The 25,897-nt window shown below is 37.9% G+C and overlaps 1 pseudogene; it reads left to right on the top strand.

Moving 5' to 3' along the window:
* Positions 1 to 6,450: 6,450 nt before the first annotated feature.
* Positions 6,451 to 9,651, top strand: LOC113255511 (NADH dehydrogenase [ubiquinone] flavoprotein 3, mitochondrial-like; annotated as a pseudogene).
* Positions 9,652 to 25,897: the final 16,246 nt, after the last annotated feature.

The raw sequence follows: 25,897 nt of genomic DNA, 5'->3' as shown, positions 1-25,897 counted from the left end.
GATATTTTTTTTTTTGGTAATTTTCTTTTTATAAGTGAAATAAAATTTTAGCATTATTTTTTTTACCCTGATAAACATTCAGGTAAATGTGACATTTTTGCCCTAATATCTGGCCTTCTACGGAGGAAATGAAGGATTAATTTTGCTGAGTATCCCTGGGCCTGAATGTCCTGTGGCTTCTCTGTTGTTTATCTTTCTCGGGCCCAGGGCCTCCCTTAGGTTCCTCCACCTCCTTCCAGAAAGCTCAGGACACAGCCAAAGAGGTAGTAGCCACCATCACTCATTTTCTCCCTTGACATTCGATTCTCTAAAAGAATGACTGGAGAATGGGATATACTTTATTGTCCCCCTATTATTGTAATTCCCTAGGACAAATTCATAGTTTTTTTTTTAACTCAGAATTTTTAGTTATTCTCACAAAAAAGATAAAAGGAGAGACAGAGGAGAAAAATTCTATGAAGCCTTTCTCGACACTTCTCCCCACCACCTCCCTGCCCCCCACAGCTAGCAGAACTTCTTTCCTTTCTTTCTCTCCCCACTGTTGCCCCACTGCATCACTTAAAAGATGCTATTGCATTTATATGTTTCTGTCCCTTCCACTAGACAGTGAGCATTTGGGGGAACAAATACCTTGTCTTGTTTGCCATTGTATTTTAGGCCCCAAAGGAGGCCTTGGTAGACCTTAAGTTTTGATAAATATTTAATGAATAAAGGAATGAATGTCATCAGGGATATTGACTCATAATTTTCTTTTCTTGTAGTGTTTTGTCTGGCTTTGGTATCAGGGTAATTCTGGCCTTGTAAATGAATTGGGATGTGTTCCTTTGTCTTAAATTTTTTGGAAGAGTTTGAGAAATATTGCTATTAATTCTTCTTTAAATATTTGGTAGAATTCACCCATGAAGCTATTTGGTCCTGAGCTTTTATTTGGTGGAATATCTTTGATTACTGATTCAATATCCTTGCTTGTTATTGGTCTGTTCACATAATCTATTACTTGATGATTCAGTCTTAGTAACTTTTATGTTTCTAGGGATTTATCCATTTCTTCTAAGCATAGATGTGAAAATCCTCAACAAATACTAGCAAACCAAATTCAAGAGCACATTAAAAAGATCATACACCATGCAAGGATGGTTCAGCATATGCTAATCAATAAATGTGATACGCCACATTAACAGAATGAAGGTTAAAAATTATATGATCATTTCATTATATGCAGAAAAAAACATTTGACAAGTTCAACATCTTTTCATGATAAAAACTCTCAACAAATTAAGTATAGAAGGAATATACCTTAATATAATAAAGACCATATATGACAAACTCCAACATCACACTCAATGGTGAAAAGTTAAAAGCTTTTCCTTTGGGATCAGGAACAAGACAAGGATGCCCACTCTCACCATTTCTATTCAATGTAGTACTGGAAGTCCTAGTCATAGCAATTAGGTAAGATAAAGAAATAAAACACATCCACATCAGAAGGGAAGAAATAAAATCATCTGCTTGCAGATAACATGATCTTATATATAGAAAACCCTGATGACTCCACCAAAAAACTCTTAGAACTAGTGAATGAATTCAGTAAAGTTGCAGGATACAAAATCTGTATATATAAAAATCAGTTGCATTTCTATATACTAACAACAAACTATCCAAAAAAGAAATTAAGAAAACAATCTCAATTATAATAGCATAAAAATAAAATACTTAGAAATAAATTTATCCAAGGAAGTGAAAGATCATACATTGAAAATGGTAAGACATTGATAAAAGAAATTTAAAAAGATAAAAATAAATGTATAGTCTGTGCTCATGGATTAAAAGAATATTGTTAAAATGTCCATATTGCCCAAAGAGATCTACAGATTAAAGGCAATCCCTATCAAAATTACAATTCCATTTTTCACAGAAATACAAAAAAAACATTCCTAAGATTCATATAGAGCCACGAAAGATCCCAAATAGCAAAAGCAATCATGAGAAATAAGAACAAAGTTAAGGGCATCACACATCCTGATTCCACATTATATTACACAGCTCAGTTGACCAAAAGGGTATGGTACTGGCATAAAAGCAGATGTATAGCTCATTGGAATGAACAGAGAGCCCAGAAACAAATCCACACATTTATAGTCAATTGATCTTTAACAAAGGTGCTGAGAGCACACAATGGGGAAAAGATAGTTTCTTCGATAAATGATGTTGGGAAAACTGGACATCCACACGCAGAAGGATGAAATTGAACTCCTCACACCATATATAAAACTCAACTCAAAATGGATTAAAGACTTAATAATAAGACTTGAAGCTATAAAACAACTAGAAGATAACACAGGGAAATAATTTCTTGACATCAGTCTGGGCAATGATTTTTTGGATATGACCCCAGAAGCACAGGCAACAAAAGCAAAATTGGACAAAGGGATTGCCTCAAAAACAAACAAACTTTTGCACAGCAAAGGAAACAGTCAACAAAATGAAGAGACAATCTATGGAATGGCAAAAAGTATTTGAAAACTATACACCTAAAAAGGGCTTAATGTCAAAAAAAAAAAAAAAAAGGAACTCAAACAACTCAGTAGGAAGAAAACAAATACCCTGATTTAATGGGCCTGAATAGACATTTTTTTTTTTAAAGAAGATATGCAGATGGCCAATAGGCACATGAAAAGATGTTCAACATCACTAATCATCAGGGAAATATAAATCAAAACCACAAGGAGATATTACCTCATACCTGTTAGGATGGCTATTATAAGAAAAGCAAGTGATAGTAAATGTTGGTGAGATGTGGAGAAAAGGGAACCCTTACACGCTGTTGGTGGGAATGTACATTGGCATAGCCATATGGGAGACAGTATGGAGCTTCCTCAAAACATTAAAAATAGAACTATCATATTATCCAGCAATCCTATTCCTTCCATATCTGAAGGAAATGAAATTAGTATCTCAAAGAGATATCTGCACCCCCATGTTCATTATAGCGTTACTCACAATCACCAAGGGATTGAAACAAACTAAATAACCTTTGATAAAAAAGATGTGATCAACTCCCCCTCAACCCCTCTGCCCTCCCCATGTGACAATCTGTTTAGAAAAGCTCTTGCTGGCCCTTCCTTAAAGATGTTTCAATTTCCCTGTGCAAAGGCCTGTAGAGGGAAACTGCACATCTGTTCTATTAGCCTAATCTCATGCAGCTAAATATCTCCTCCTCTGACCTGGTAGAACACTCATACTCAGGGATCATGTAAGTAATGAGCTATCAAATTCTCACCACTATTGGACAAACTGCTCTACCAGCTTAGATAGACATTCACTTTCAGTGTCAATTGTTTTTAGGCAAATCTTGACTTAGATAAATTTATATCTGAAGGGAAGTAATTTCTCAAGTTTTCTTGGATCCTCTAGCCATTTTACCTAGCTAACAACCCCACACAGCTCTTCCTTTCTGTAAAAAAAACTTAGCTAGCCATCAGGGCTTGTCCTGCACTGCGCTCCTTGGAGTAGCTTTTCTGCATTCCCAGATGCTTAGAGTTGACATTGATCTTTATTCTATTATACCTTTGCCATAGAGCTTTCAGTGTGTGTGTGTGTGTGTGTGTGTGTGTACACATATGTGCATACATTTCGAAAGTTGTGCGGGATAAAAGGTTAAGAGCATAGCCTTTGGAAGCAAACTGCCTCAGTTTGAGTCCTGGCTCTAACATTTATCAGCTGGGTGACTGTGAGCTTGCTACTTTACTTCTCTGGACCCCAGTTTACTCACTTGTAAAATGAATTTTTGTGGCACTTAATGAATAAAGCACTTTACATTAGTGCTTAGTGCACACATGATACATTTTATGTGTTAGCTATCCTTTTCCAATGGTTACATATGTATTTGTCTCTCTGTCATAGCAGATTATAAGCTGTTAAGTAAAGGGAATGGCAATATCTATGGTATATTGTAGACAGTGCTTGGTATAGATCAGAAACCTGAAAATTGTTGACTTCAGTTCTGTATGAACTTTTATTCTTTCCCTAGTCCCTGTATTCCCTGTCTTTGTGAATGGCATCCTTATTCTCCCGTATGCCCAAGTCCCAACCAGGATTCATTCTTTGTCTCTTCTTTTTCTTTATTTTTCCTTCTAATACCTGTCCTCGATCTACCTGTTCTTTCTGCTTCTATCTACAGTCCCATTCCTGAAGACTGAACATCCTAATGTGATAGCCCATAGGTGGTGTTTCTTGGTTTCACTTTTGCCGCATTCTTTAACCTGCTGTCACGGTAACCTTTAAGACACATAAGGAAGGTCATGGTGCTTCCTTGCTTAAAACCCTCTCATGTTTTCATTGTGTTTAGCATAATATCTGTTTCCCTTATCCTGCCCTACCAAACTTTCCACACCGACTACTGCCTGCTTCTCCAACCTTGTCTTGCTCCTTTGGCATTTTCTCTGCCCTTCCCATCTGTCCAGCTTCTTTTCACCCTACAGCCTATTGTTCTTTGCAGAAAGAGTGCTGAAGGCTTGCCCTGGTTGGTTCTGGACTGAGGTGTTATAATTTCTCCGTGTTAGGGAAATGATGCAGTCACCCAAGTGCCTTGAGTTCTCTGTTGGTGTCTTTGGCACAAACATAAAAATTGAAGTCTTGGTTTTTGTTTTTGTTTCTTAATCAGGGTACTCATTTTTTGGCATTGAAAGTACAAGCTCATTAGTGACTTTGGGGTATTGAAATGACTAAACGCAACAAAAGATCAGAGCTTTGAATGACATTTGTACTCATGCAGTTGTATTGAAACTTATTTCCTGCCTTACCACTGGTTATTTTTCTTCCTATCCCCTTATTTGTTGCAGAGACTTGTTGCAATTATTGTAAATGTTTATATCTACTTATTAGAGTGATTACTTTGCATTTATGTCTCAGCAGTGTGCACACTGTAACTCACACAAAATGTTAGCTGTTAAAAACGACTGCTGGGCCCAAGTTAATTAAAAATACAGAGGAGGCTGAATCTTATTGTGGGTGTAGTATCAGGCTCTGTTTGGACAGGAGTTTTTATATATTATGAAGTGGAAAATGCAAAAAATAAAAAAGGAAGAAAAGCATTGTATCTGGATAGAGCCACATGCTGGAACCATGGTTGCTAATTTTTATACAACAAAACAGATGGTTTGTGTTTGATTATGATTCTCCTTTTAAGAAATTTATATGCCAGTAAGCTCTAGGCAGAATGTAGATTTTTGTGCCATTTCCAAATTTCCTTATCTGTAGTCCTACTCCCTACCCACACCCACCTATTTTTTTTTCTCCTCATGAAGGACAGTGTTAGCAGCAGCAACAGCACTTGAATTAATTTAATTTATTTTTCTATGTATTTGCAGAATGGTTCAAGGTCCATAGCAAGGTGAATGTTTTCAGACTGTGCATGCATTCTCAAACTGCAGAGATCACCCAAGGGTAAAAGTACTGATTGCTGGAAGCCATTAGGATCCTCCTCTTTCTCTTCCTTTAGAAAGACAGGCAAATTGTAGGCTTGCTTATTATGAGAAACCTGGGATTTCTCTTACTGTGTAGGTTTAGAGGGAATTTCAGCGTGTGTGTTTTGGGGAGTTAAAATATGACAAAAGGCATTTCTGTGCACGCTTGGTTGGACTGTTGGTATTTAATCCACATTTGTGATCATCGGTTGGTGACACGTTTTCCAAAAATGATAATATCATGCTTATTTTTAAAATCCTAATGTTGGCTTTTCATGGATCAAAAAAGAGTTCTTTTAATTCAAGGTAAGTTAAAACTCACTCAAGTCTTTGTTGGAGGAAAACTATTATTCTCTTCTTTACTCTCCCCTTCTTAATGAGGAAAAAATGAGAGAGTTATTGAGGGTGATAAAGGTTGATTAAGGTTGTTAGTCAGTTGTATTTAACAAGGTAAAGAAAAGTTTCTGGATTTCCTATTTGGGTAGTTGATAGTGTTAGTAGCTGGTAGTGTTACTATTAACTGAGGTAGGGAATAGGAGGAAGAAGATGTGTACAGACCAATACTAAGCAGGGGTTAGTTTGTATATCATTGGGTTGGAACTGCCCACCAGGTATTTAGATACGTATCTCAGTAATGAGGGCGATCACTCATCCCATTGGGGCCAGAGTTGATTTGACTCATCTAATTTGCTAGATTGTACTCTTTTCCTCCCTTTCTACTCTGTATTCTGTAACCCATCCAAAAGTGTTCAAGATAACATTCCCTGATATGAGAGAAGCTTTCTTTGGTCCAAGACCTATTTAGGAGTTGTGGTCACTTATTAGAACCTCCAATTTGAGTCCGGAGTTTCAAAGTCAAAGCTGGCCATCCAGGTGTAATTGTTTTAGACACGTTTCCACAGGATATTGGGTGGCAAAAGAGAAACTTACAAAAACCATCAGTTCTACTCATATAGTTTATTAGTGTAAGAGGATAGGAAGCAGCATGGGAAAGGATGCATCTCAGCTATACTTTCTCCCTTCTGTTCCCTCAGGGGCTATCGTCAGGGCATCCGCAGGTGAGCAATCCACCTGTGGTGAGCAATCATCCAAGTCACGGAAAATTGTAGTAAGTTCTGTGAAGGATAAATACATCTGTTGTACGAATTATTACCAGGTAATATTTCATTAAAGAATGGAGTTTTTATGAGATAGCCGATAGTGAGAAGAAAGGCACTTTCCAGGTACATCACTGGAGATGCTATACAAGTGTGACCTCAAAAATTGTGTTGGACTCTTGGAAAATGCATTGTAAAGGAGGCAAGGGATTGATAGAAAAATAGTGGGAGATACATTCATTCCATTAAAACTGAGTAATGGAGGAAAGGGATAAAGAGTAGCCAGGGATACATGTTTCCAGTCTTACTGATTTGGCTTCTAGGATATTTTTATTTTCTTTTGAAGTTCTATCTTAAAAATAAAGACTATGAAAAATTAATATCATTGGAGGAGGCAAAAAAACATATTTGAGGCATGTGACTTTCTCTTTTTGATAGTATTTCTAAGCATATCCCATTGAAAGTATCTATATAATAATAGAGGGTTGTTATGGTTATTGTTATTGTTTTTGATGTTTAATAGAGACAAGAATGTGATGCTTGGTTTCAAAATGCTTATCAACATATATCTATCTGGATACAGAAATCCTTTATTATATGTGCAATTAAATGTTATGTACATAATTACATAAATGAAATTCAGAAAATTTTAAGAATCACAGCTGAGTTTTTTAGAACCATTAGTTTAGTACTTTGACTTTTTTCACTGATTATGCAACTTATTTTTCTAACTTATTATAGTAATATTTCACATTTTATTAATCTGTTCATTTTTAGTAACTACTTTTCTAGCATTCATAGAGCTAACACCGGTAAAACGCAAAATTGGAGACTCCTACTCTCTCTAATATTGGATTTTTTTTTTAACACAAATATTGATGTTTGCATTTAATCAAGATAAAAAACAAAGGTTTTAATCATTTTTATGTTTAGCTCATATTTCAAATTCTGGACAATTTCTCATTAATATGTTTATTACACTTAAAAGGATTCCAATGGGATGATTTAAAAAAAACCTCTATTTGATGGCTATATATATGCACATACATATTTATTTATATATATATTTAATTACAGAGATATCCTTGAACCCATAAAGCATGACAGCAAAGCAGGTCAATTTCTTAAACAACAGTATTTCATTCAGTACCTTGGTGGTTGTAATTAACGTTTCTGTTTAGTTCTAATTATAGTTTTTGTATCACAGCCATTATGCTAATGGTGTTATTCAGTAGTATGTGAGATTGCATTCATTATCACTGGTGAATTAAACCTTTATTAAAGAAAAATTCCCGCAGGCCTCATTCTGGAGTTAAGTAATTATTCATTTGGTTTTATCCTAGCAATTAGCTTATATACTGTAGCACTCATTATTGAGTTTCTATACCTCACTGAATGAGATTAACCCACCATGGTAAATAAATGCCTAACAGCTCCCAAGCTCACAATGTGTTGCTTTTTAAGCATATTATTATGTAACAAAATAAGGAATCAGAATGCATTGAAGCAGCATTCTGGCTTCCAACAAATAATGTACTTGCTGGGAAGACTATGTTGGACATTTTGTGTTTAATTCAGCGTTAAAAAAAAAATGTAGTTGAAGCCCTCCAACACTAAGTTCACCTTTGTGGGTGTATGTTTTCCTTTGTTTAATTTCATTCCATTACTTGCTTGCTTGTTGAATTATGTTACTTTGCCCATTTGATGTTGATAAAAGCCTTTTTCAATAGCACAGACTCTAAATAGAACAGCCAATTAAATCTCCATTCCAAATGTATTTGGAGAGGGCTAGATCATCCAAGTCTTTTAGCTGGATGAAATCTTGAGCCATTCATTATAAATCATTAGAATTTGTTTGATTTATAGTTTTAGTAAAAATATTGCAAATTACTGCTCTGTTTTTACATAGTCATTCGTGCCATCCAAAGTCCCACCTTCTCACTGTCCTGTAGAAAAAAAGACTACCCACGTTTTCAAGGTTCCACATTCATTATCAGCTGATGTTACCTTTCGAGAGAAAGTGTCTTTCATTACTTTTTCTCTTCTTGGAAATTATGTTAGACTACCTATTCTGCCTCCTCTGTTTTTTCTAGAATTCACATAGTTCACAAAACACCACAAAATAAAGCACAGAATGGAGCCTTTTGGGTCACAGCTGCCTCTTTTCAGTACCTATGGAGAATGTTGTCACCTTTCTCTTTACGCTCTCTAACATGGTCTATATAGTCTGTACATTAAGACACAACCTCAAAAATAGCACTATAAGGTTTGTTATGGACATGATATATCTGGAAAGATTGTGTTAACAGCTTCTCAGAATGTAGTCATTTATGTTCTTGACCAGAAATGCCATTTATATTAAATGAATTGAGATATTTCAGAATTTGGTTGTTTTCCACTTCCTAGTCTATCCCAAATGTATTTTTGAGAAGTTAAAAAATCTCATAGACAGAACTTTTATCATCTTGAAATTAGTTTGCTTATTTTAGCATAACCCTCATTTCTTTAATGCCTGTTTTACAATCAGGATATTTCTTTTGGTCCTGGCTTATTGGTAAATATTTGTGAGACAAATTAATATTTCTGGCATTTCTGAATGCCTTTCTTTGTAGTAGATAAATATTGTAGTAGATAAATATATTTTTTACATGTCAATACAGGCATTGACATAATTAACATTATAGCAATACCGATAAACTCTTATAAAGAATCTTATATGTTAAATGAATCAAGTGTTGGGCCTGCCCCGATGTCCCCATCACGGCCACCTCTCTTCTGCTGTGGCAAGGACAATCCAGACTGCTGAAGACTGTGCTTCTAGAAGCACGAGTGTTTTGGGGACTTGCTCCCATAGTTCCTCTCTCTGCAGAATCAGGAAAGAATGGAAAGGGACTGCTGCTGTATCCCAAGAAACAAAGTCCACCAAAAAAGCCCCCTCAAGCTGCCGGCCCCACCTAACTGGTCAACACCACCACATACAGGAATCTCCAGCACCGTGACTAACCCAGTATACCTTACACCTCAACCTGGCCCCCTGAGAGTTTGGGATGCTTCAGCCCTCTGCAGAAAGAGAGTCACCACACCACTGAGAGCTCATTTTAAAGATTAACCTTACGTGGCCTATGCTACAGAAATAAAATCCACTCCAGTCAGGAAAATAAATAAAAAAATAAATTATATTAAAGAAAAAAATTCTTAAATCTTTATATTTATCTGTCTTTTAAGAGCACTGTTTATTTTTATTTTTATTTTTTTTTTAAGGATTTTATTTATTTGCTAGAGAGAGAGAGAGCACAAGTGGGGGAATGGCAGAGGGAGAAGCAGGCTCCCTGCTCATCAGGGAGCCCGATACAGGGCTCCATCCTGGGATCATGACCTGAGCCGAAAGCAGACTGAGCCACCCAGATGTTCCTTAAGAGCACTTTTTAAATCACACTGTTGAAAGGTGGTTCCACCAATGGGATATTAATAATGCTTATGAGGATTGAACAAAACACCTTTCCATGTTAATAATCATAGGAAGATCCTCCTTTAATATCTGAAAGTGGTCTTTATTATTTTTTTATAATAACATTTTTTATTATGTTAGTCACCATACAGTACATCCCTAGTTTTTGATGTAAAGTTCCATGATTCATACTTGCGTGCACCATGCAATACGTGCCCTCAATACCCATCACCAGCCTAAAGTGGCCTTTAATTGCAGGTCTATTGGTGTTTATACTTTATACATTATCTAATGTTTCTGTATACTTTATCTTTCTGGGTATCATCTTGTTTCATCTGTGGCAGTTGTTTTTCCAGAAGATCTGGGCGCTCTTTGAGATCAGGTTTTGGCACGATCTCTTGGGCATTGTCTGGGGCTCCCTGCACGTGGCCGCCTTCCTCCGTTCACTTGGGAGCCTGTGTCAGGCTGCTGTCTGAGGACATCCTCCTGGTTCTGTCCAGAGTTTTCACTCCATCGCCCCATGACAGGCAGGGCACTGTGGCTCCCCCTGCCTGGTATGAATGCCTACCATGCTTATTCTCACCTAATGGCTTTAGGAAAGGAAAGGAAGAAAAAGAACAGGGGACTCCCTCGATTCTTAACTTGGCTCTGCCACTTAACATCGTGTGACCTGTGAATGTTACTTTACCCATCTGTTTTCCAGGATCTTCTTCCTTAAATGGAAATAACGAATGCCTCTCAGAGTTGCTAGTAAGATCAAATGTGTTTGTTAGGTAGGTGTTAAGCCCTTAGAACAGTGACTACCATATAGTAAATTCCCCCAAATGATAGAAGTTTATAATTATAGTCATCATTATCTTAAAATTTAAGTGACATGCCCAAAATACCATACTTAGGCCATGTGACAGCGTCGGGACCTATGGCATCTACCCTGGAGCAGTGTTTTTTTCCTCTACACACCATACCATTTGGGATGAACACTTATGAAAAATATAGTTCATCGTGTGGCATTTCTACCTGATACTTTAGCTAATAGTGTCCATGTGACCAGTCATCAGCATTAAGTCATTCAAATATTAATTACTCCTGTTATACTCTGGAGAGTTTTCTGTTCTTTTTTTTTTTTTTTTTTTTAAGATTTTATTTATTTATTCGACAGAGATAGACACAGCCAGCGAGAGAGGGAACACAAGCAGGGAGAGTGGGAGAGGAAGAAGCAGGCTCATAGCGGAGGAGCCTGATGTGGGGCTCGATCCCATAACGCCGGGATCACGCCCTGAGCCGAAGGCAGACGCTTAACCGCTGTGCCACCCAGGCGCCCCGAGAGTTTTCTATTCTTAATGTGATATTTTCTCTCCAGCAACGCTTGTCCATATTTTGAGGCAGAGTGAAACTGCATTGCTCTTCACGTCTAAGATCTAGAATCCTTGCCTCATTTGATTCTGTTGAAGCTAAGACTCACCTTGATCATCATCAACTAATATTTATCAAATGGGTTCTTTATTAGGAGTTAGGACACAGAGTCCCTGCACTCTAGGAGGCTACATTGTATCTGGAAAAAATAACAGGCATATATGTTCCAAATATCCCTAGTCATCATTAACCTGTAAGTGCAAATGAAATCACGTTCATGTTAATACACAAATTTCCCCTAATTGTAAGCTGAACTGATTCCAGGGAGTTCCATACTTTCAAGAAATCTCACCCAGTATTTTCTGGGAGGCCCGAGAGGGACTTCATAGATCCTCATGCGTATGAACATTTGTCTTCTCCTTTCATTCTCAACTCCCCTGAGGAAGGCTCAGGCTATGATGCTATTCCTTGCTGCTGTATTCTCTGTGAAATTGCTCATGACTGTGTCTCCTGGTGGTCTGAAGCTACAGAACTCAAGCGGTACCAAACATGCTATATTGTCTGAGCCAGAATGTTGCATTTTGTGCCTTAATGGGAAGACTGTCCGTCTTGCTAATTATGTGTCATGACATTCTTGTGAGCTGGTACTTAGGCTGCAGGCTCGTGCCCCGTGCGTCATAATGCTCTGCAGTCCTCTGCTGTATAGAGGTCCACCGACTCTGGTTCCAGGCTGGAAAACAGATGCAGACTGTCAGAATGCAGGATCCGCAGGGTCTATATCCAGCATCTGGAGTGTATACAGTCTTGCACCTGCCAGTATCTAGACAAGAAGGACAAGTTCTGTGGCCACGAGGGCTGCTGCCCATCTCTTCTCAAAGGCTATTGAAACTCTGACTCCCTAACTTCCAGTCATGATGGCCTTCCCTCTGTGTTCCAAATGTGCCTCAGGCTTTTCCCATCTTCTCCCTTTATCTAAAATAATAATAATAATAATAATAATAATAATAATAATAATACTTATTGAATACTAGTTCCATTCTTGGTACTGTTCTAAGTAACTTACAGGTGTTTACTTATCTAATTCTCCAAAACATTCCAGGAGATAAATATTATCATTTTTCTCATTTTAGAGATTAATAAACGGACACACACAGCTTAAGACATTTGCCTGTGGTCAGACATTTGAAGATGCAGGCTCAGGACCTGAACCCAGGCAATGAGATTCCACAACCCTCCATTCTTCGCTATCTCAGTAAGGGGCCCAGAACTTTCTACATGGCTAACTCTCTCTTTTTCTAATCCCTCCATAGCATCTCTGCTATCTGGAATTATCAAGTTTACCATTTTTGTTGCTGTTGTTTCTTGTGTATAGTACTTCCTGTGTTCTAGGGAATGTCCTAAATGTTTCACGTAGACTAACTCACACAATCCTCGAGCTTATTAGGAAGGTGTATTATATTTTACAGATAAGACGGTCAAAGCTTAGAAATGTCAAGTAACTTGCCCAAGGTCAGACAGCTAATAGCTATTGTAGCCAGAATTGAAACTCATGGAGCCAGGCCCTAGTCTATGCCACTAACCACGCAACTTCTACTCCTCAGTGAAGGGAAGGACCTGCTTCTTTAAGGCCTCGCCTGGATCCTCAAGCCCTGGAACCTATGGATGCTTAATCTTTGTTAAAATGTTAAGTAAATGAACAAATTCATCCGGTCATCTGTCAACATCCAAAGTACATGTTTCATTCCAGTAATGTTTTACTTCCCTTTCCCTGATCCGTCTCCTCTCACTTTCCGATGGCCTGAATTATTCCACTGTGCCCTTGGAACTGCTGGTCCCCAACCATCTGACCCTGGCTGTAATATAAATACGGCCCTCCCCGAAAGATGCCAGTTCTCTGCCTTTTCATGTATTGGCTCTTTGTTTTTTTTAAGAGCCAGAGGACTCAGAACAAGATATGGGGTTGAAATGTCCTGACATCCCACTTTTGCTTGCAGACCATAAATCCTTCTTACAAATGATTTTGTTTTGAGAAATCTGCGTCATTTGAGGCTGCTGCTCACACCCATGTCTGATTTGCGTCCTTAGATATCCTAAGTTCCCAACACAATGTATGGTACGAAGTGAGTACTCAGTAAATGCCCACCTCCTGGTTATTTGCATTTCTTCCCCTTCTCAGCAGAGACACATTTCTTCTTTCCAGGCTCCCTTATGCATGTGCGTATCAGCTCTTGTTAATAAGCCCCTGGGGAATAACAGTTCATCAGAAAATGCCTAAAGGTCAGTTTTGGCTCAGGTTTAGCTGAGACATGAATAAAAAGCCTTAGTAGAAAATAGTCTAATAAAAAAAAAAGTGGTCTAAGATAAGCATCAAATGAATATCATCAATGGATTTAATCAAAGATGGCAGGAAGGACATTCAGACCCTTAGTTTTCATTTTATGAACACAGCCATATTTCACAAAAACAATGTCTTTTGATGGGGGTACGATCTATTACTGTTTATTTTCCCCTGAAATTCTTGTCTTTGGTATGTGATTAAATGAAAAGGAAGAGAATATAATATAGGGCAGTGCTGATGGCATAGAAGCTTCTATGAAGCCAGCTGTCTTCCCAGAGGCCAGGTTTCTGTCTTTCCTCTATTGTGAGACTCCTTTCAACTTAAATTTCATTTAATGTAGTACAAAGCCTTTTGAATTGTAAAAGGCTATTCAAGTGGAAGGTTGCTGTTATTGTACTAATAGGAATGTAATTAAAGAGCAGTAGGACTCAGTGCCACTGATGGGAGACGGATCCAGGGTCTGCTGGGCAGGGAGGCTCACCCTCTCTCTGCTTTCTTTCCCCTCTCTGGCTCATAAGGTTTCCTGTAACTGATTTAAAGGAAAAAAATAAGGAAATTTCTCTCCGTGCAGCTTAGACTAAATCTAGTCTGACAGAAGATACCTGAAATCTGACATTTTGGACTTTTCAAGACAATTAGCAATTTATTCTTTTTTCCAGGTTAGAAAGAATGCAGTGATACAAACTTCTAGTCCTCAGACTCTTCTTGCCTTTGAGTGGACTTAGGGAGTGACTACACTGGAATTCACACCGCCTACTCCTACTACTGGTCACTTAAGACTTAATGTTTTGATCACTTTCTGACTTCATGATAAAGTCAGCTTACCCATAAATTAACCTAATTTCACATTGTGATATAAATCCTCACTCTTTTTAGAGATTTTATTTGTTTATTTGACAGAGAGTGAGGCAGGGAGAAAAAGGGAACACAAGCAGGGGGAGTGGGAGAGGAAGAAACAGGCTTCCGCTGAGCAGGGAGCCTGATGCGGGGGCTTGATCCCAGGACCCTGGGATCATGACCTGAGCCAAAGGCAAATGTTTAACGACTGAGCCACCCAGGCACCGCAGTCCTCACTCTTCATAGAGAACCTATGCACCTCTTGCCACACTACGGACCTTAAGTAAGGAAACGGAGATTGATTTGGAATTTTTTTTTTTATGTCAAGTAAATAGGCGAATGCATCATTCCTCACAAGAAATGTCTATGCCTGTGTTGTTTGCATCTCCTTCCCTGCCTTCCTGTTGCTCTTCTAGACGCACAGTTGGTTCGTGTTCCAGTCTGAAGTTGGCCCGTTTGGTTGTGCCCTAGATTCACCCCCATCTCACCGTCTTCATGACATCTCTCCAGTAATTCTCACCTCTCTCTCCAAATCGTCAGTCTTCTTTTTTACTGGGTATCTTCCATCAGTATACAGACATGCTGCCATTTCTCCCAGGTTAAACAAACAAACAAACAAAACCCAAACAAAGAAACAAACAAACAAACAGCTTTCTTTCTCTGTCAGTTACTTCTTTTGCACAAAATTTCTTGAATTGTCTACACATACCGTCTTTGAGACCTCTCCTCTTATTCTCTTTTAAATCCACTATTGTCAGGCTCTCACACTCACCTTCTCCCATTCCTCCACCCAAACTATTCTTGTCAACGCCACCAATAACCTCCATTTTGCCAATTCCAGTTATCATCTTACTTGGTTTACTGGCAGCATTTCCAAGAGCTGGTCATCCCTTCTCCTAGATAGACTTAGTTGTGGTTGTTCAAAAACATCTCTTGGTTTCCCTCCTCTCTCTGGTTTTTCCTCCTTCGCTGATTCCTCATTGTCTCCCTACCACCTTACTGTTGCAATCCCCCAAGCCTCAGTCCTTAGTCCTCTTCCCTCCTCTGTTTATACTTACTATCTTCATGATCTCTTTCATTTCTTGGCTTTAAATATCACATGTATGTTGACCACTCCCAAACTTCTATATCTGGTCCTGACCCCTCTCCCAATTCTAGGCTTGTTTATGTATCCGCCTAGTCAATATCTCCACTCAGAGGTCTACTTGATTCTCTAGATGCAACATAGCCAAAATAAACTCCTGATCTTCTGGTTCAAATTGGCCCTACGTACATTCTTCCCATTGTTATTAAGGGCAATTGCATCCTTCTCCTTGCTCTAAGGCTCTGAATATTGGGGACATCCTTGACTCCTCTCTTTGTCTCACTCCCACATCTAACCTGTCAGAAAATTCTTTTGGCTGTTCCTTCAATTATATGTAACTACTACTTATCTCTGGTGCCAGAACCTGGTCCGAGCATCATCTCACTTGGATAACTGCAGTAGCATCTTCGCACACTGCTCTGTTGCTACCCTTGCCTCTCCCTGCCACAGTCTGTTTCCAACACAGCAATCAGAATGATCTGTTAAAAATTTGTCAGGTTGTGTCTTTACTCTGGTCAAAACTTCATTAGTTTCCCGATTTTGCTCAGTAAAGACCAAAACCCTTTCAAAAGCCATTAAAACCATGTATTATCTGCCCCCCTTCCCCGAAATACTGTCTCCATCTCTTACTGATTTCCTCATCACTCACACATCTCTATCACACTGGCTGCCTTGTTGGTTTTTTTTTTTTTTAACACAGCTGCCATGCACCAACCATTTCTTCTTCCTGGAGCCCTTTCTACCCAGATATTCACCTGGCTAACTTCCCTATCTCTTTCAAGTCTTAGTTCAAATGATACCTTCTCACTTCTGTCTACTCTGACCCCTTTATTGTGCAACATCCTCTCCTGATCCCTGTGCTCCTTATCCCCCTTGCCCTACTCTGTCATTCTTATTACTACTTTCCATACTTACTACCTTCTAACATGCCATCCTGGCTGTTTTTCATTTGCTCCCTCAGAGCCATTCTCCACCCTGCTCTGTGCCCTGGGGTGATGAAATGTATGAACTGTATCAGCAGGCTCCCTGGTCCTTTGGGTTTCAGTTGTATGTCCTCAACAGGAGGCAACAGCACTAGATCAGAGGCCAAAGGGCAATGAGGCGGGGTATTTATTTCCCCAGCTCCTTCCCTGCTGTGTCTCCGTCCATTGGCTGCTTTGCTCTACTGAAATCTGTAACTCCTGCCATATGGCCCTTTATGAATTTTGATAACTGTGCCCTTCTCTGGTTCCATCAGGCCTGCTGGTATAACACCTCCCTGAAGTTGTTAGCCCTGGGATCATGCACTACCGCTTGTTGGCTTCCCTGAACCTTGACCTTAACTTTTGTTTTAAGTAGTTTTTTTATTAAACTTTTCATTAAGTATGTCATCTATTTTCTATCTGAGATCCTAACTGAAACACATATGAATACCCTTATTTATCATGTTATTTATCACTGTATCCCATAACAGTGATCTTTGTCTGTCTTGTTCCCTGATACATGCCCTAAAATTTAAAGCAGCACCTGGCACGTAGTATAAGCTCAGTATGTATTTGTTGTTAGTATGAATAAACAAATGAATTAAGGGTTCTTATCCTGCCTTTTCTCTTCCTCTAATAATGTGGCTCTCGATACTCTTATTTAGATATTCTCCCAAACTTAAGATCATAGCATATCAATGTGGGAAGAGATTTTTCTGGATATCTACTCTCTTAGTCAAAATTCCTGAAAGGTGGTTATCTGGCCATGTAGCTTGTGAGAGCACAGTATTGCCTGTGACAATATTTTCATGTCCAAACATCACTAATTATTAAATAATATGTCATTATGTTCTCTCTCTGAAGCTCACATCTTTTTCTCATAATTCTGTGTTCTGGAGTTACAGGGTCAAATCTCACCTATCCTTCCCTCTGGTACGCTTGCTGACCTGTGTAGATAGCTAGTATGGCCCTCTGTGTTCTGCTTAAAGATAAGCATCCCCAGCTCTTTTTCAATAAGCAGTCTACAGTATTCTGTGGAGCCCTCCTTTGGTCATGTTCCTCTTGTTAAAAATTCTACAAAAAGTGTAATGCGTAGAATTGAAGGTATCATTTCAACCCAAGCAGAAAAAAAAAAAGCAAAATAGGTATTTCCTTTGATCAGATTATTGCATTTCGGTTAGTGCAAACTAAGCACTAATCAACTGAATATTATTATTGTTGTTTTTGTTATTTTTTAAAGATTTATTTATTAGAGAGAGAAAGAGAGCACGAGCGGGGGGGGGGCAGAGGCAGAGGGAGAGAGAAGCTCAAGCAGACTCTGTGCTCAGCACGGGGCTTGATCTCATGACCCTGAGATCTTGACCTGAGCTGAAGCCAGGAGTTGGACCCTTAACCGACTGCGCCATCCAGGCACTCCTATTGTTGTTGTTATACCTGTTATGAGCCAAGGAAGGATTGCTCTCAGGTTGTATGATACATGCTGCATAATTCGTTCACTCCTGGGGCTTGCGGTCGAGTAGGAGGGAGCTGGGCAAAGAAGCACCGATGGTGATGCTGTGTTCCAGCCAGTGGGATAGAAGTGTGTGTATGAATATTGTTCATATCTGCTGTAAGGACTGATTCACTGAAGCAATGTTTGTGGCAGTTAAAAGGATGTATGGGGTCAGCCTAGGTTTTAATTCCAGTTTATTCAATATTATCAATTGGTTTACTTTTTTGAAAAGCTGATGATCAAAACTGTATTTCCATTGTTTCAATGTGTGCTTCTCTGTAAATGAGGTTGACCTATTCAAATATTCATTAACCATTTGTAGTTCTTCAGTTAATTTCTTGATAATTTTTTTTTAACTTTTTCTCTATTTATTAGATTGTCTTTTTTGTTGACTTGTTAGAGCTCTAAGTAACTTCTATAGATTAATCCTTTGTTACATAGCTTGCAAATATTTTCTTGTTACTATTTGTATATCATTTGATATGCTGTATTCTCATTATCATTCAATTCAAAAGGCATTCTAATTTCTATAGAGATCTATCTATTGATAGATCATTTATCATCGATGATTTACCCGTTTTACTGATAGGTCATTTGGAAGTACATTGCTTAATTCCCAAACATTTGTGGATTTACTGGTTCTCTTTTTTAAGAAAAGTTATATTGATTTCTAGCTTAATTTCACTGTGGTCAGAAAACATACTTCAAATTATTTTATCACTTTAACATGTGTTGAAATTTGCCTTATGGCCTAAAATAAATATGGTCATTTTTGATAAATGTGCTATGCACAATTTGAAAAGAATGAGTATTTTAGACCAAATTTGTTAATTATGTTTTTCAGATCTTCCATAATCTTACCGATTTTTATGTAAATATTCTATCGATTGAGATAGGTATTTTTTAATCTGTTATAGTTATGGATTTGTCTGTTTCTCCTTGGGTTTTATTGATATTTTTGCTTTATAAATTATATGTTAGCAGTAGCAGGTAAATTTAGAATTGTCCTGTCATACTTATGGATTGACACTTTTTATCGTTACGAATTTTTCCACCGTATCTCTGTCATGCTCCTTGCCAAAAATTTATTTTGTTTCATTTTATTGTAATTACAGTTACAGTACCTTTTATTTTTGGTTATTGCTAAATGGCATATCTCTTTCCATGTATTTTCTTTTAAGCTTTGTGCGTCCTGATATTTACGATGTGGCTTTTGGAAGTGATTTGAAATTTGCTTTTGTTTTTATCCAGTGTGACAGTCTTGGTTAGCTGCATAATTTATGCTATTTCTCTTTCATATATCTTGCCATACATTTGTATCTAAATCTCTCTTCTCATTACTCATTTTCTATTTGTTCCACTAGTTCTACATTCACTTTTATCCCTATTGTTGAATCATTTGTGATTGTTTTTGCTTTTTCTTCAGTTTTCTTCTCTATCCTGTGTTAGCTCTACTGTCTCTTCCATTTTCTCTGTGGTTCTTTTAGAGATTACAACATGAATATTGTCTTGTTAATATTTAATCTCAATTGACTCTTTCACCATTTCTCAGAGTGTAATGTGTTAGAACACTTCCAATCTGCCTTGTGGTTTAGAGTGGCAATTTTTTAAATTATAAAAATCTCATATAACATTATTTTTATACAGTCAATGTTCATTTTCTGTGTGTTTTTGTTTTTGTTTTTTTACATCTTGGTTTTGTTTTTTAGAAAATTCGTTATCTGTGCTTATCTATGATTTTCTTTGTATTTATATTGCTTGGGTTTCCTGGTGCTTCCTGAATTTCTGGTTCGATTTTTTTTAATAACTTTTGGAAAATTTATGAATTTCATCTCATTCTCTCTCTTCTTTTCTTCTGAGACTTCATGACCTATGTGCTAGACCATTGCATTTTCCCCAAATGTCCTTACATTCTTTTCTGGGAATTCTATATTTTTTACTTATCTTGCTGTTTGGGCACATTTTTCTGTGACACACACACGCACACATGAACACACACACGTGCACCTATACGTATACCTATGTATATGTTTCTGATTTAGCTCTAGTGATTAATATAAGGATGTCATCTCATTTGGGAGTAAAATGAAATAATTTTATATTAACAAGAACCTCCGGCTCTCTGGTATCAACCACTGACATCCCTTTCTATGCTGGAAATGCATTTATATTAATTATGTATCAGGATAATACAATAATGTTTCTGTCACTTCTAGTTCTTAAACCACCTCATTCTGGTTTGGTAAGACTCTGACCAACTAATTTTATACTTTCAGTCTCAGAAACTAAGACCCTGCTTTTCTTGCCCAGTGTTGACTGTGGCTCCAGTGGCTTGCAATGTATTTTCACTTCTCCATTCCTCCTTCTAGGCAGTTACTATCCTAATGTTGGGCAGGAGTCTGGGTAGGTAAGGCAGTGATACCCTTATTTGTCTGCCTGTGTCAGGTTTGGTCTGTGTGTCTGCCATTCTAGCTTATTGTATAGAGACTCAGTATCTATGGTGAGAGCTTCAGAAGGACTCACTGCAGAAGGGCTGACACCCAAGTAGTCCCCATAGGCATTGATGGCCCTTTGCTAGGCTAGACTATGCCATCTGCGTATCTCTCAGTTGTTAGTGTCTTAATATATTACTCTAATGCTCAAATCTGTTTTCATGATTAGTTTGAAGGTTTTGGACAAAACCAGATAACATATCCACCCTGCCCCCCATTTCCTGAATCTATCTATGTACCTTGATCTCATGGAAACTGGGGATATAAGAAAGCAGCCCTTCTTTTGCCCTTGGCAGTTCTCTACCATGTAGCTTTTCATCTCTCCTCAATGTTCTTTCCTTTGCTGCAGTAGCATAGAGGCAGGTCGGGCACGTGTTGTGATGAGCACTGGGTGTTATACGCAACTAATGAATCGTTGAACACTACATCAAAAACTAACGATGTACTATGTATTGGCTAACAATATAATAATAAAAAATAAGTGAACAGAAATGGCAGCAACAACAACAAAATAGTGCCTAATAGATGGCCAACTAAGAATCAAAAAGTCAATTTCCGCTTCTTGAAGGGACCTCCATTATTTACAACCAGTTCTTTGGAATCTTTCTCATTTAACTCTGGGGAGGTTCCCACAAGGAGGTAAAGAGAAGGAACAACTTTCCTTCAGTGGCCTTCCCTCAAAGGCACCTTCATTTCTCCGAGCGGTGGTGGCAGTTTTACGGTGAGGTGAGCATTGAACGGAATTAGAGCTGGTTCCACAGCATGCATCTTTCAGCAAGCCTCCACAGCTTGTAGCTTTCTAGACTTAGAATGCAATACATCAGCTTCTTGTTTCTACTCATTTGTGAATCTTGGTTTCCAGTTTTTCCCTTTGGCTCCTAATAGCATCCCATTATATACTGAAATGCTCTATTTTTAGTGACCATGTCACAAGAGTTTATATGGAGCTTGAAGACCAATTAAAAGCTTGTTTATTATTTATATAAACTGTGCTTGTCAAGCCACATATTTCACTCCTTTCATTAGGTAATTGATTACAAAATCAAGTGTAGGTAGGGGTGCCTGGGAGGCTCAGTCGGTTAAGCGTCTGCCTTCAGCTCGGGTCAGGATCTCGGGGTCCTGGAATCAAGCCCTGCATCAGGCTCCCAGCTCAGGGGGGAATCTACTTCTTTCTCCCCCTCTGGCTCTCCCCACTGCTTGTGCTCTTTCTTTCTCTCTCTCTCTTACTCTCTTTCTCAAATAAATTTTTTCTTAAAAAAATAAAATAAAAAATCAAATGTAAAACTATTCATTGAATATTCTTTTTATTTATATCAAATAGCATATGGAAAATTGCATAAAGATTAGCATTTAAATATCCTTTCTCCTTTTTCTTTATATGTCATCTTTAATATGTTGTCAATTCTTATATTAATGGTTTGGGTACTTACACAGGCTGGTTAGTATCACAGATATAATGGAAATGGGGGAAGGATAAAAACAAAATAATAATGTCATGATCTTCTTCTATCTGTATCTGTAAATGTATTATACCCTACATCTAGACTTCATAACTATTCCTATTTAACATTATATTATGATTTTTATTTGTAAACTACCAAGAAGTTAGGGGAGGACTTGGACCTGAGCTATCTAAAATGGTAACCAATTAATTAAAAATTTAAAAATTAAAAATTCAGTGCCTTAGTCACACTAAGTACATTTCAGATACGGAAGGGCCACATGTTGCTAATGGCTACCATATTGGGCAGCACAGATAATAAAACTTTTGCGTCGTCTCAGGAAGTTGTTAAGTAGCTCTGATCATGTAGATCTAGAACCTACAGACCATGTGGATCTCCCAGGTCAGGCAAAGCAGTCTCAAAAGGTTCCATCAAAAACAATCACTGGAAATACAATTAGGTAAGTTAAGTCTGCATGAGAAAGGCCCAGTGGCTTGCCGTAGGTAAGCAAGGTATAGCATCTGAAGATATGACAGCAGGCAATAATCAGACGTCAGGACAGGGAAATCAGACAAATCTGGCAAGAGAGAGAATTTAGGGGCTGGGTGCCTAGTCCAGAGAGCTCTAACAAGATCAAAGTAGGATAGACTCTAACTCTAGATGGAGACCAGAAATATGCAAGATACTATGTTAAGAATTTAGTTCTAGTGAAGTTAGGGGGCAGAAAAGATCTGAGTGCTGGATTGGGAGTGATTTTTAAATGAAGACTAGGGTTTATTTATGAGAATGTCATCTAGAATCCAGTTAGTAGAATTAGATTATAATCTCAGAATAAGGCTGATTTAACAGCAATTAAACAGCCCCTGATTAAGAATATGAGGCAGAGCAGAATGCTGAGATATGGTTAAGTGTCCTATCTGTGGGATGGTATATGATGAAAGTCTGAGATCAATAGTTCATTATAATTAGCTGAATAGCAATATCACATATACAATAAAAGAGGGAAAAGATGAATACCACAAAGCTTTATAGTTCTGCTTTTGTACCCAACATAGAAAGAAATGTGCAGTTTATTCTAATTTCTTATCTGAAGAGCTACTCCTTTGAGATTCAGGTTTTCTTTCCAAGTAGCATGGTTGGGAACTATCTAAAAAGATTATACTTCTTGGGTCTACTGGTGTTATTTTCATGTTTTACTTCTGAACTTTTTTTTAAAGCTAAGTCTATGTTATTTCTCCCAAAATGCTAAACATCTGGCATGACAATTACAATCATTCTTTTATATTCATTATGATTTTAATTTTGATTCTCAGCCATCATATTTTGAAATGCCATATTTACTTTAAGTTACCTAATTAATATGTTATAGAGCCATCTTATAAAAAATGAGTTCATTTTAAAGGGAAACAAAATAAAAACCCATATGCTTAGTATTGAGATAGTAGTTACAATAATGCACTATTTAGGGACTTGTAATTTAGCCATCATGATTTCATAACCAATTGTTCCCCAGCCCTCAGGGATTAAGAATATGGTTTCCATGGTAATTTTGGATTCTAAAAATGCTCATCTTTGCCCTAAATGGATAGTAAATAGTTTGAATAGAAAACGACCTGTCTGTTAGCCAGGATTATACTTTAGTGTTGTAAGAAAGAGAAATACACTACCTATTTAAAAATAGACTAGTTTCAGGGCACCTTAATAGGTTCCAACTCTGTAAAATCACAACCCCATGATTGCTAGTGTTAACAAAAGCTTGTTCTTTAATTACCTATATTGCATTTGGCTTCTGTTTCCTTCCAAAACCCAATTATGGCTAATAGCAGGGGTAAGGTGTATTCCTGTTGTTTATGGCAGTTAATTTTAAAGTGCTCTTTTTGATTTTCATTTGTCATCATGACTAAATGAATCAGGTTCATATTTTCATTGGACACCTCCAGCTTAGTAGTCTTTACCTTGCCTGCATATATAAATAGAATTTTTATATAATGTGAATGTCTTTATTATTTTCCTTAACCAAAGGCTGTTCTCTAAATGATGGAAATCATGCTATTTTTCTAAGTTCTTATTAACAGGTTTTTTAATGCAACAATTCCAACTCCTGACACCAAAGGGATATTTTGAAATGTGTAGAAAAGAGATGGAGAACTTTTATTTATCCCTTCCTCCTACAAATCCATTTTGTCCCAGTGTGTTGTACATTGCCTAATCATTCTCTGCAGCTCAAATTCATATGTTCTCCTGCAGAGACTAGCAGCCTGCCTTCTAGAGTTGAATCCAGAATAATTCAGCAGTCTAATTTCTGATTTAATTTTGCTGCTGTCCAACTGTGGTGTAAACCCAGCTCTGAGAATTGAATGTAATTTGTGGCACTTCGCCTCACTTGAAAATACTTATGTCTCTATTCCTCATGCACACCAGAGTCATTGTTTCCATGATAACTAATGAGCTCTGAGTGGAAAATGCAGAAAAAGACACATGCAAGATAAACAAGAAAATAAAAGACAGAAATTCAAACAGTAGGAAACTGTTCTATTGTTTTATTGAAAATTAACTTCAGTGTACTGCCTGTAGGTGGTATGTGCTGTTGCGGAGATGGGAAGAGATGAGTAGTTTTTCATCCATGTCTCTAATGCGCCTTCTTTTCCTTCTCCTGTCTTTAGAGTAGTAAATTAAACACATGGACAGTGAGACAACAGACTGGCTTGTCATTCTGTACTGTTATTGGCATTATTTTGACTGAGTTATTTTCTTTCTGAGGAAGTGTCATTATTCTGATTATGGTCTATTCCTGAAAAAGACCCTTCCCTTGCGTTAGCTAGGCAGCCCGTGGGAACCTTTTCACTCAATGTTCACTATCTCAGCAATGCTGGTGTCACTTGGGCTGATGTTGGAAATGGAGACTCTCATGCTTCATCCCAGCCCTACCCAATCATGATGTGCTTTGGGCAACACAGATACAGAACATTAACAAGATCTCCAAAGAATCCACAGATGACTTAATAAGTATAACATATCTCTTAGGCACAATTTATCTAGAGAGGTACAAAATATATATTAATAGATAAAGTCTATAAAAGCAACTGATTTTTATACTGTGGGATCTTTACTTTCTCATTTTCTAATACTTTATTTAAAAAGAAGGCTCTTGAGAGTTACAGCCTTTCTTCTTCTTCTTCTTCTTTTTTTTTTTTTAAGATTCTATTTATTTATTTGACAGAGAGAGACAGCCAGCGAGAGAGGGAACACAGGCAGGGGGAGTGGGAGAGGAAGAAGCAGGTTCCCAGCAGGGGAGCCCAATGCGGGGCTCGATCCTGTAATGCTGGGATCACGCCCTGAGCCGAAGGCAGACGCCCAAGGACTGAGCCACCCAGGTGCCCCCACAGGCTTTCTTCTTAACAGTCCTCAGGCTTCTATTCCTTCCCTCTGGCTTAGATTTGGGTTTCTCCAAATAGTTCTAAGGGAACTCATATTTATCTTCCATCCACACCACAGTCATTTTGACCATTTTTATTCTGGGCATATGGTTTCTCCAGTATATCATCAATATTTAGTCATTCATCACTTCTTTTCTTTGACAATGTAATAAGCAACCTCATAGGATGATGCAAGACATTTCCATTGGGATGAATCCAAGTTTTGATGAAATTCAGTCTTTTTTTCCTTTTTTTTTTTAAGATTTTTTAAATTTGAGAGAGAGAGAAAGTGAGAGACAGAGCACAAGCAGAGGGGGAGGGGCAAAGAGAGAGGGAGAAGCAGGCTCCCCACTGAGCCGGATGCAGGGCTCAATCCCAGGACCCTGGGATCATGACCTGAGCCGAAGGCAGACACTTAACTGACTGAGCCACTCAGGCGCCCCTAAAATCCAGTCTTTCTAATGGAAATGT

The sequence above is a fragment of the Ursus arctos genome, unplaced genomic scaffold (genome assembly GCF_023065955.2).
Source record: "Ursus arctos isolate Adak ecotype North America unplaced genomic scaffold, UrsArc2.0 scaffold_11, whole genome shotgun sequence".
Classification (NCBI taxonomy): Eukaryota; Metazoa; Chordata; class Mammalia; order Carnivora; family Ursidae; genus Ursus; species Ursus arctos.
The sequence above is the reverse complement of the archived record's forward strand: the minus strand, read 5'-3'. Positions and strand labels throughout refer to the sequence as shown.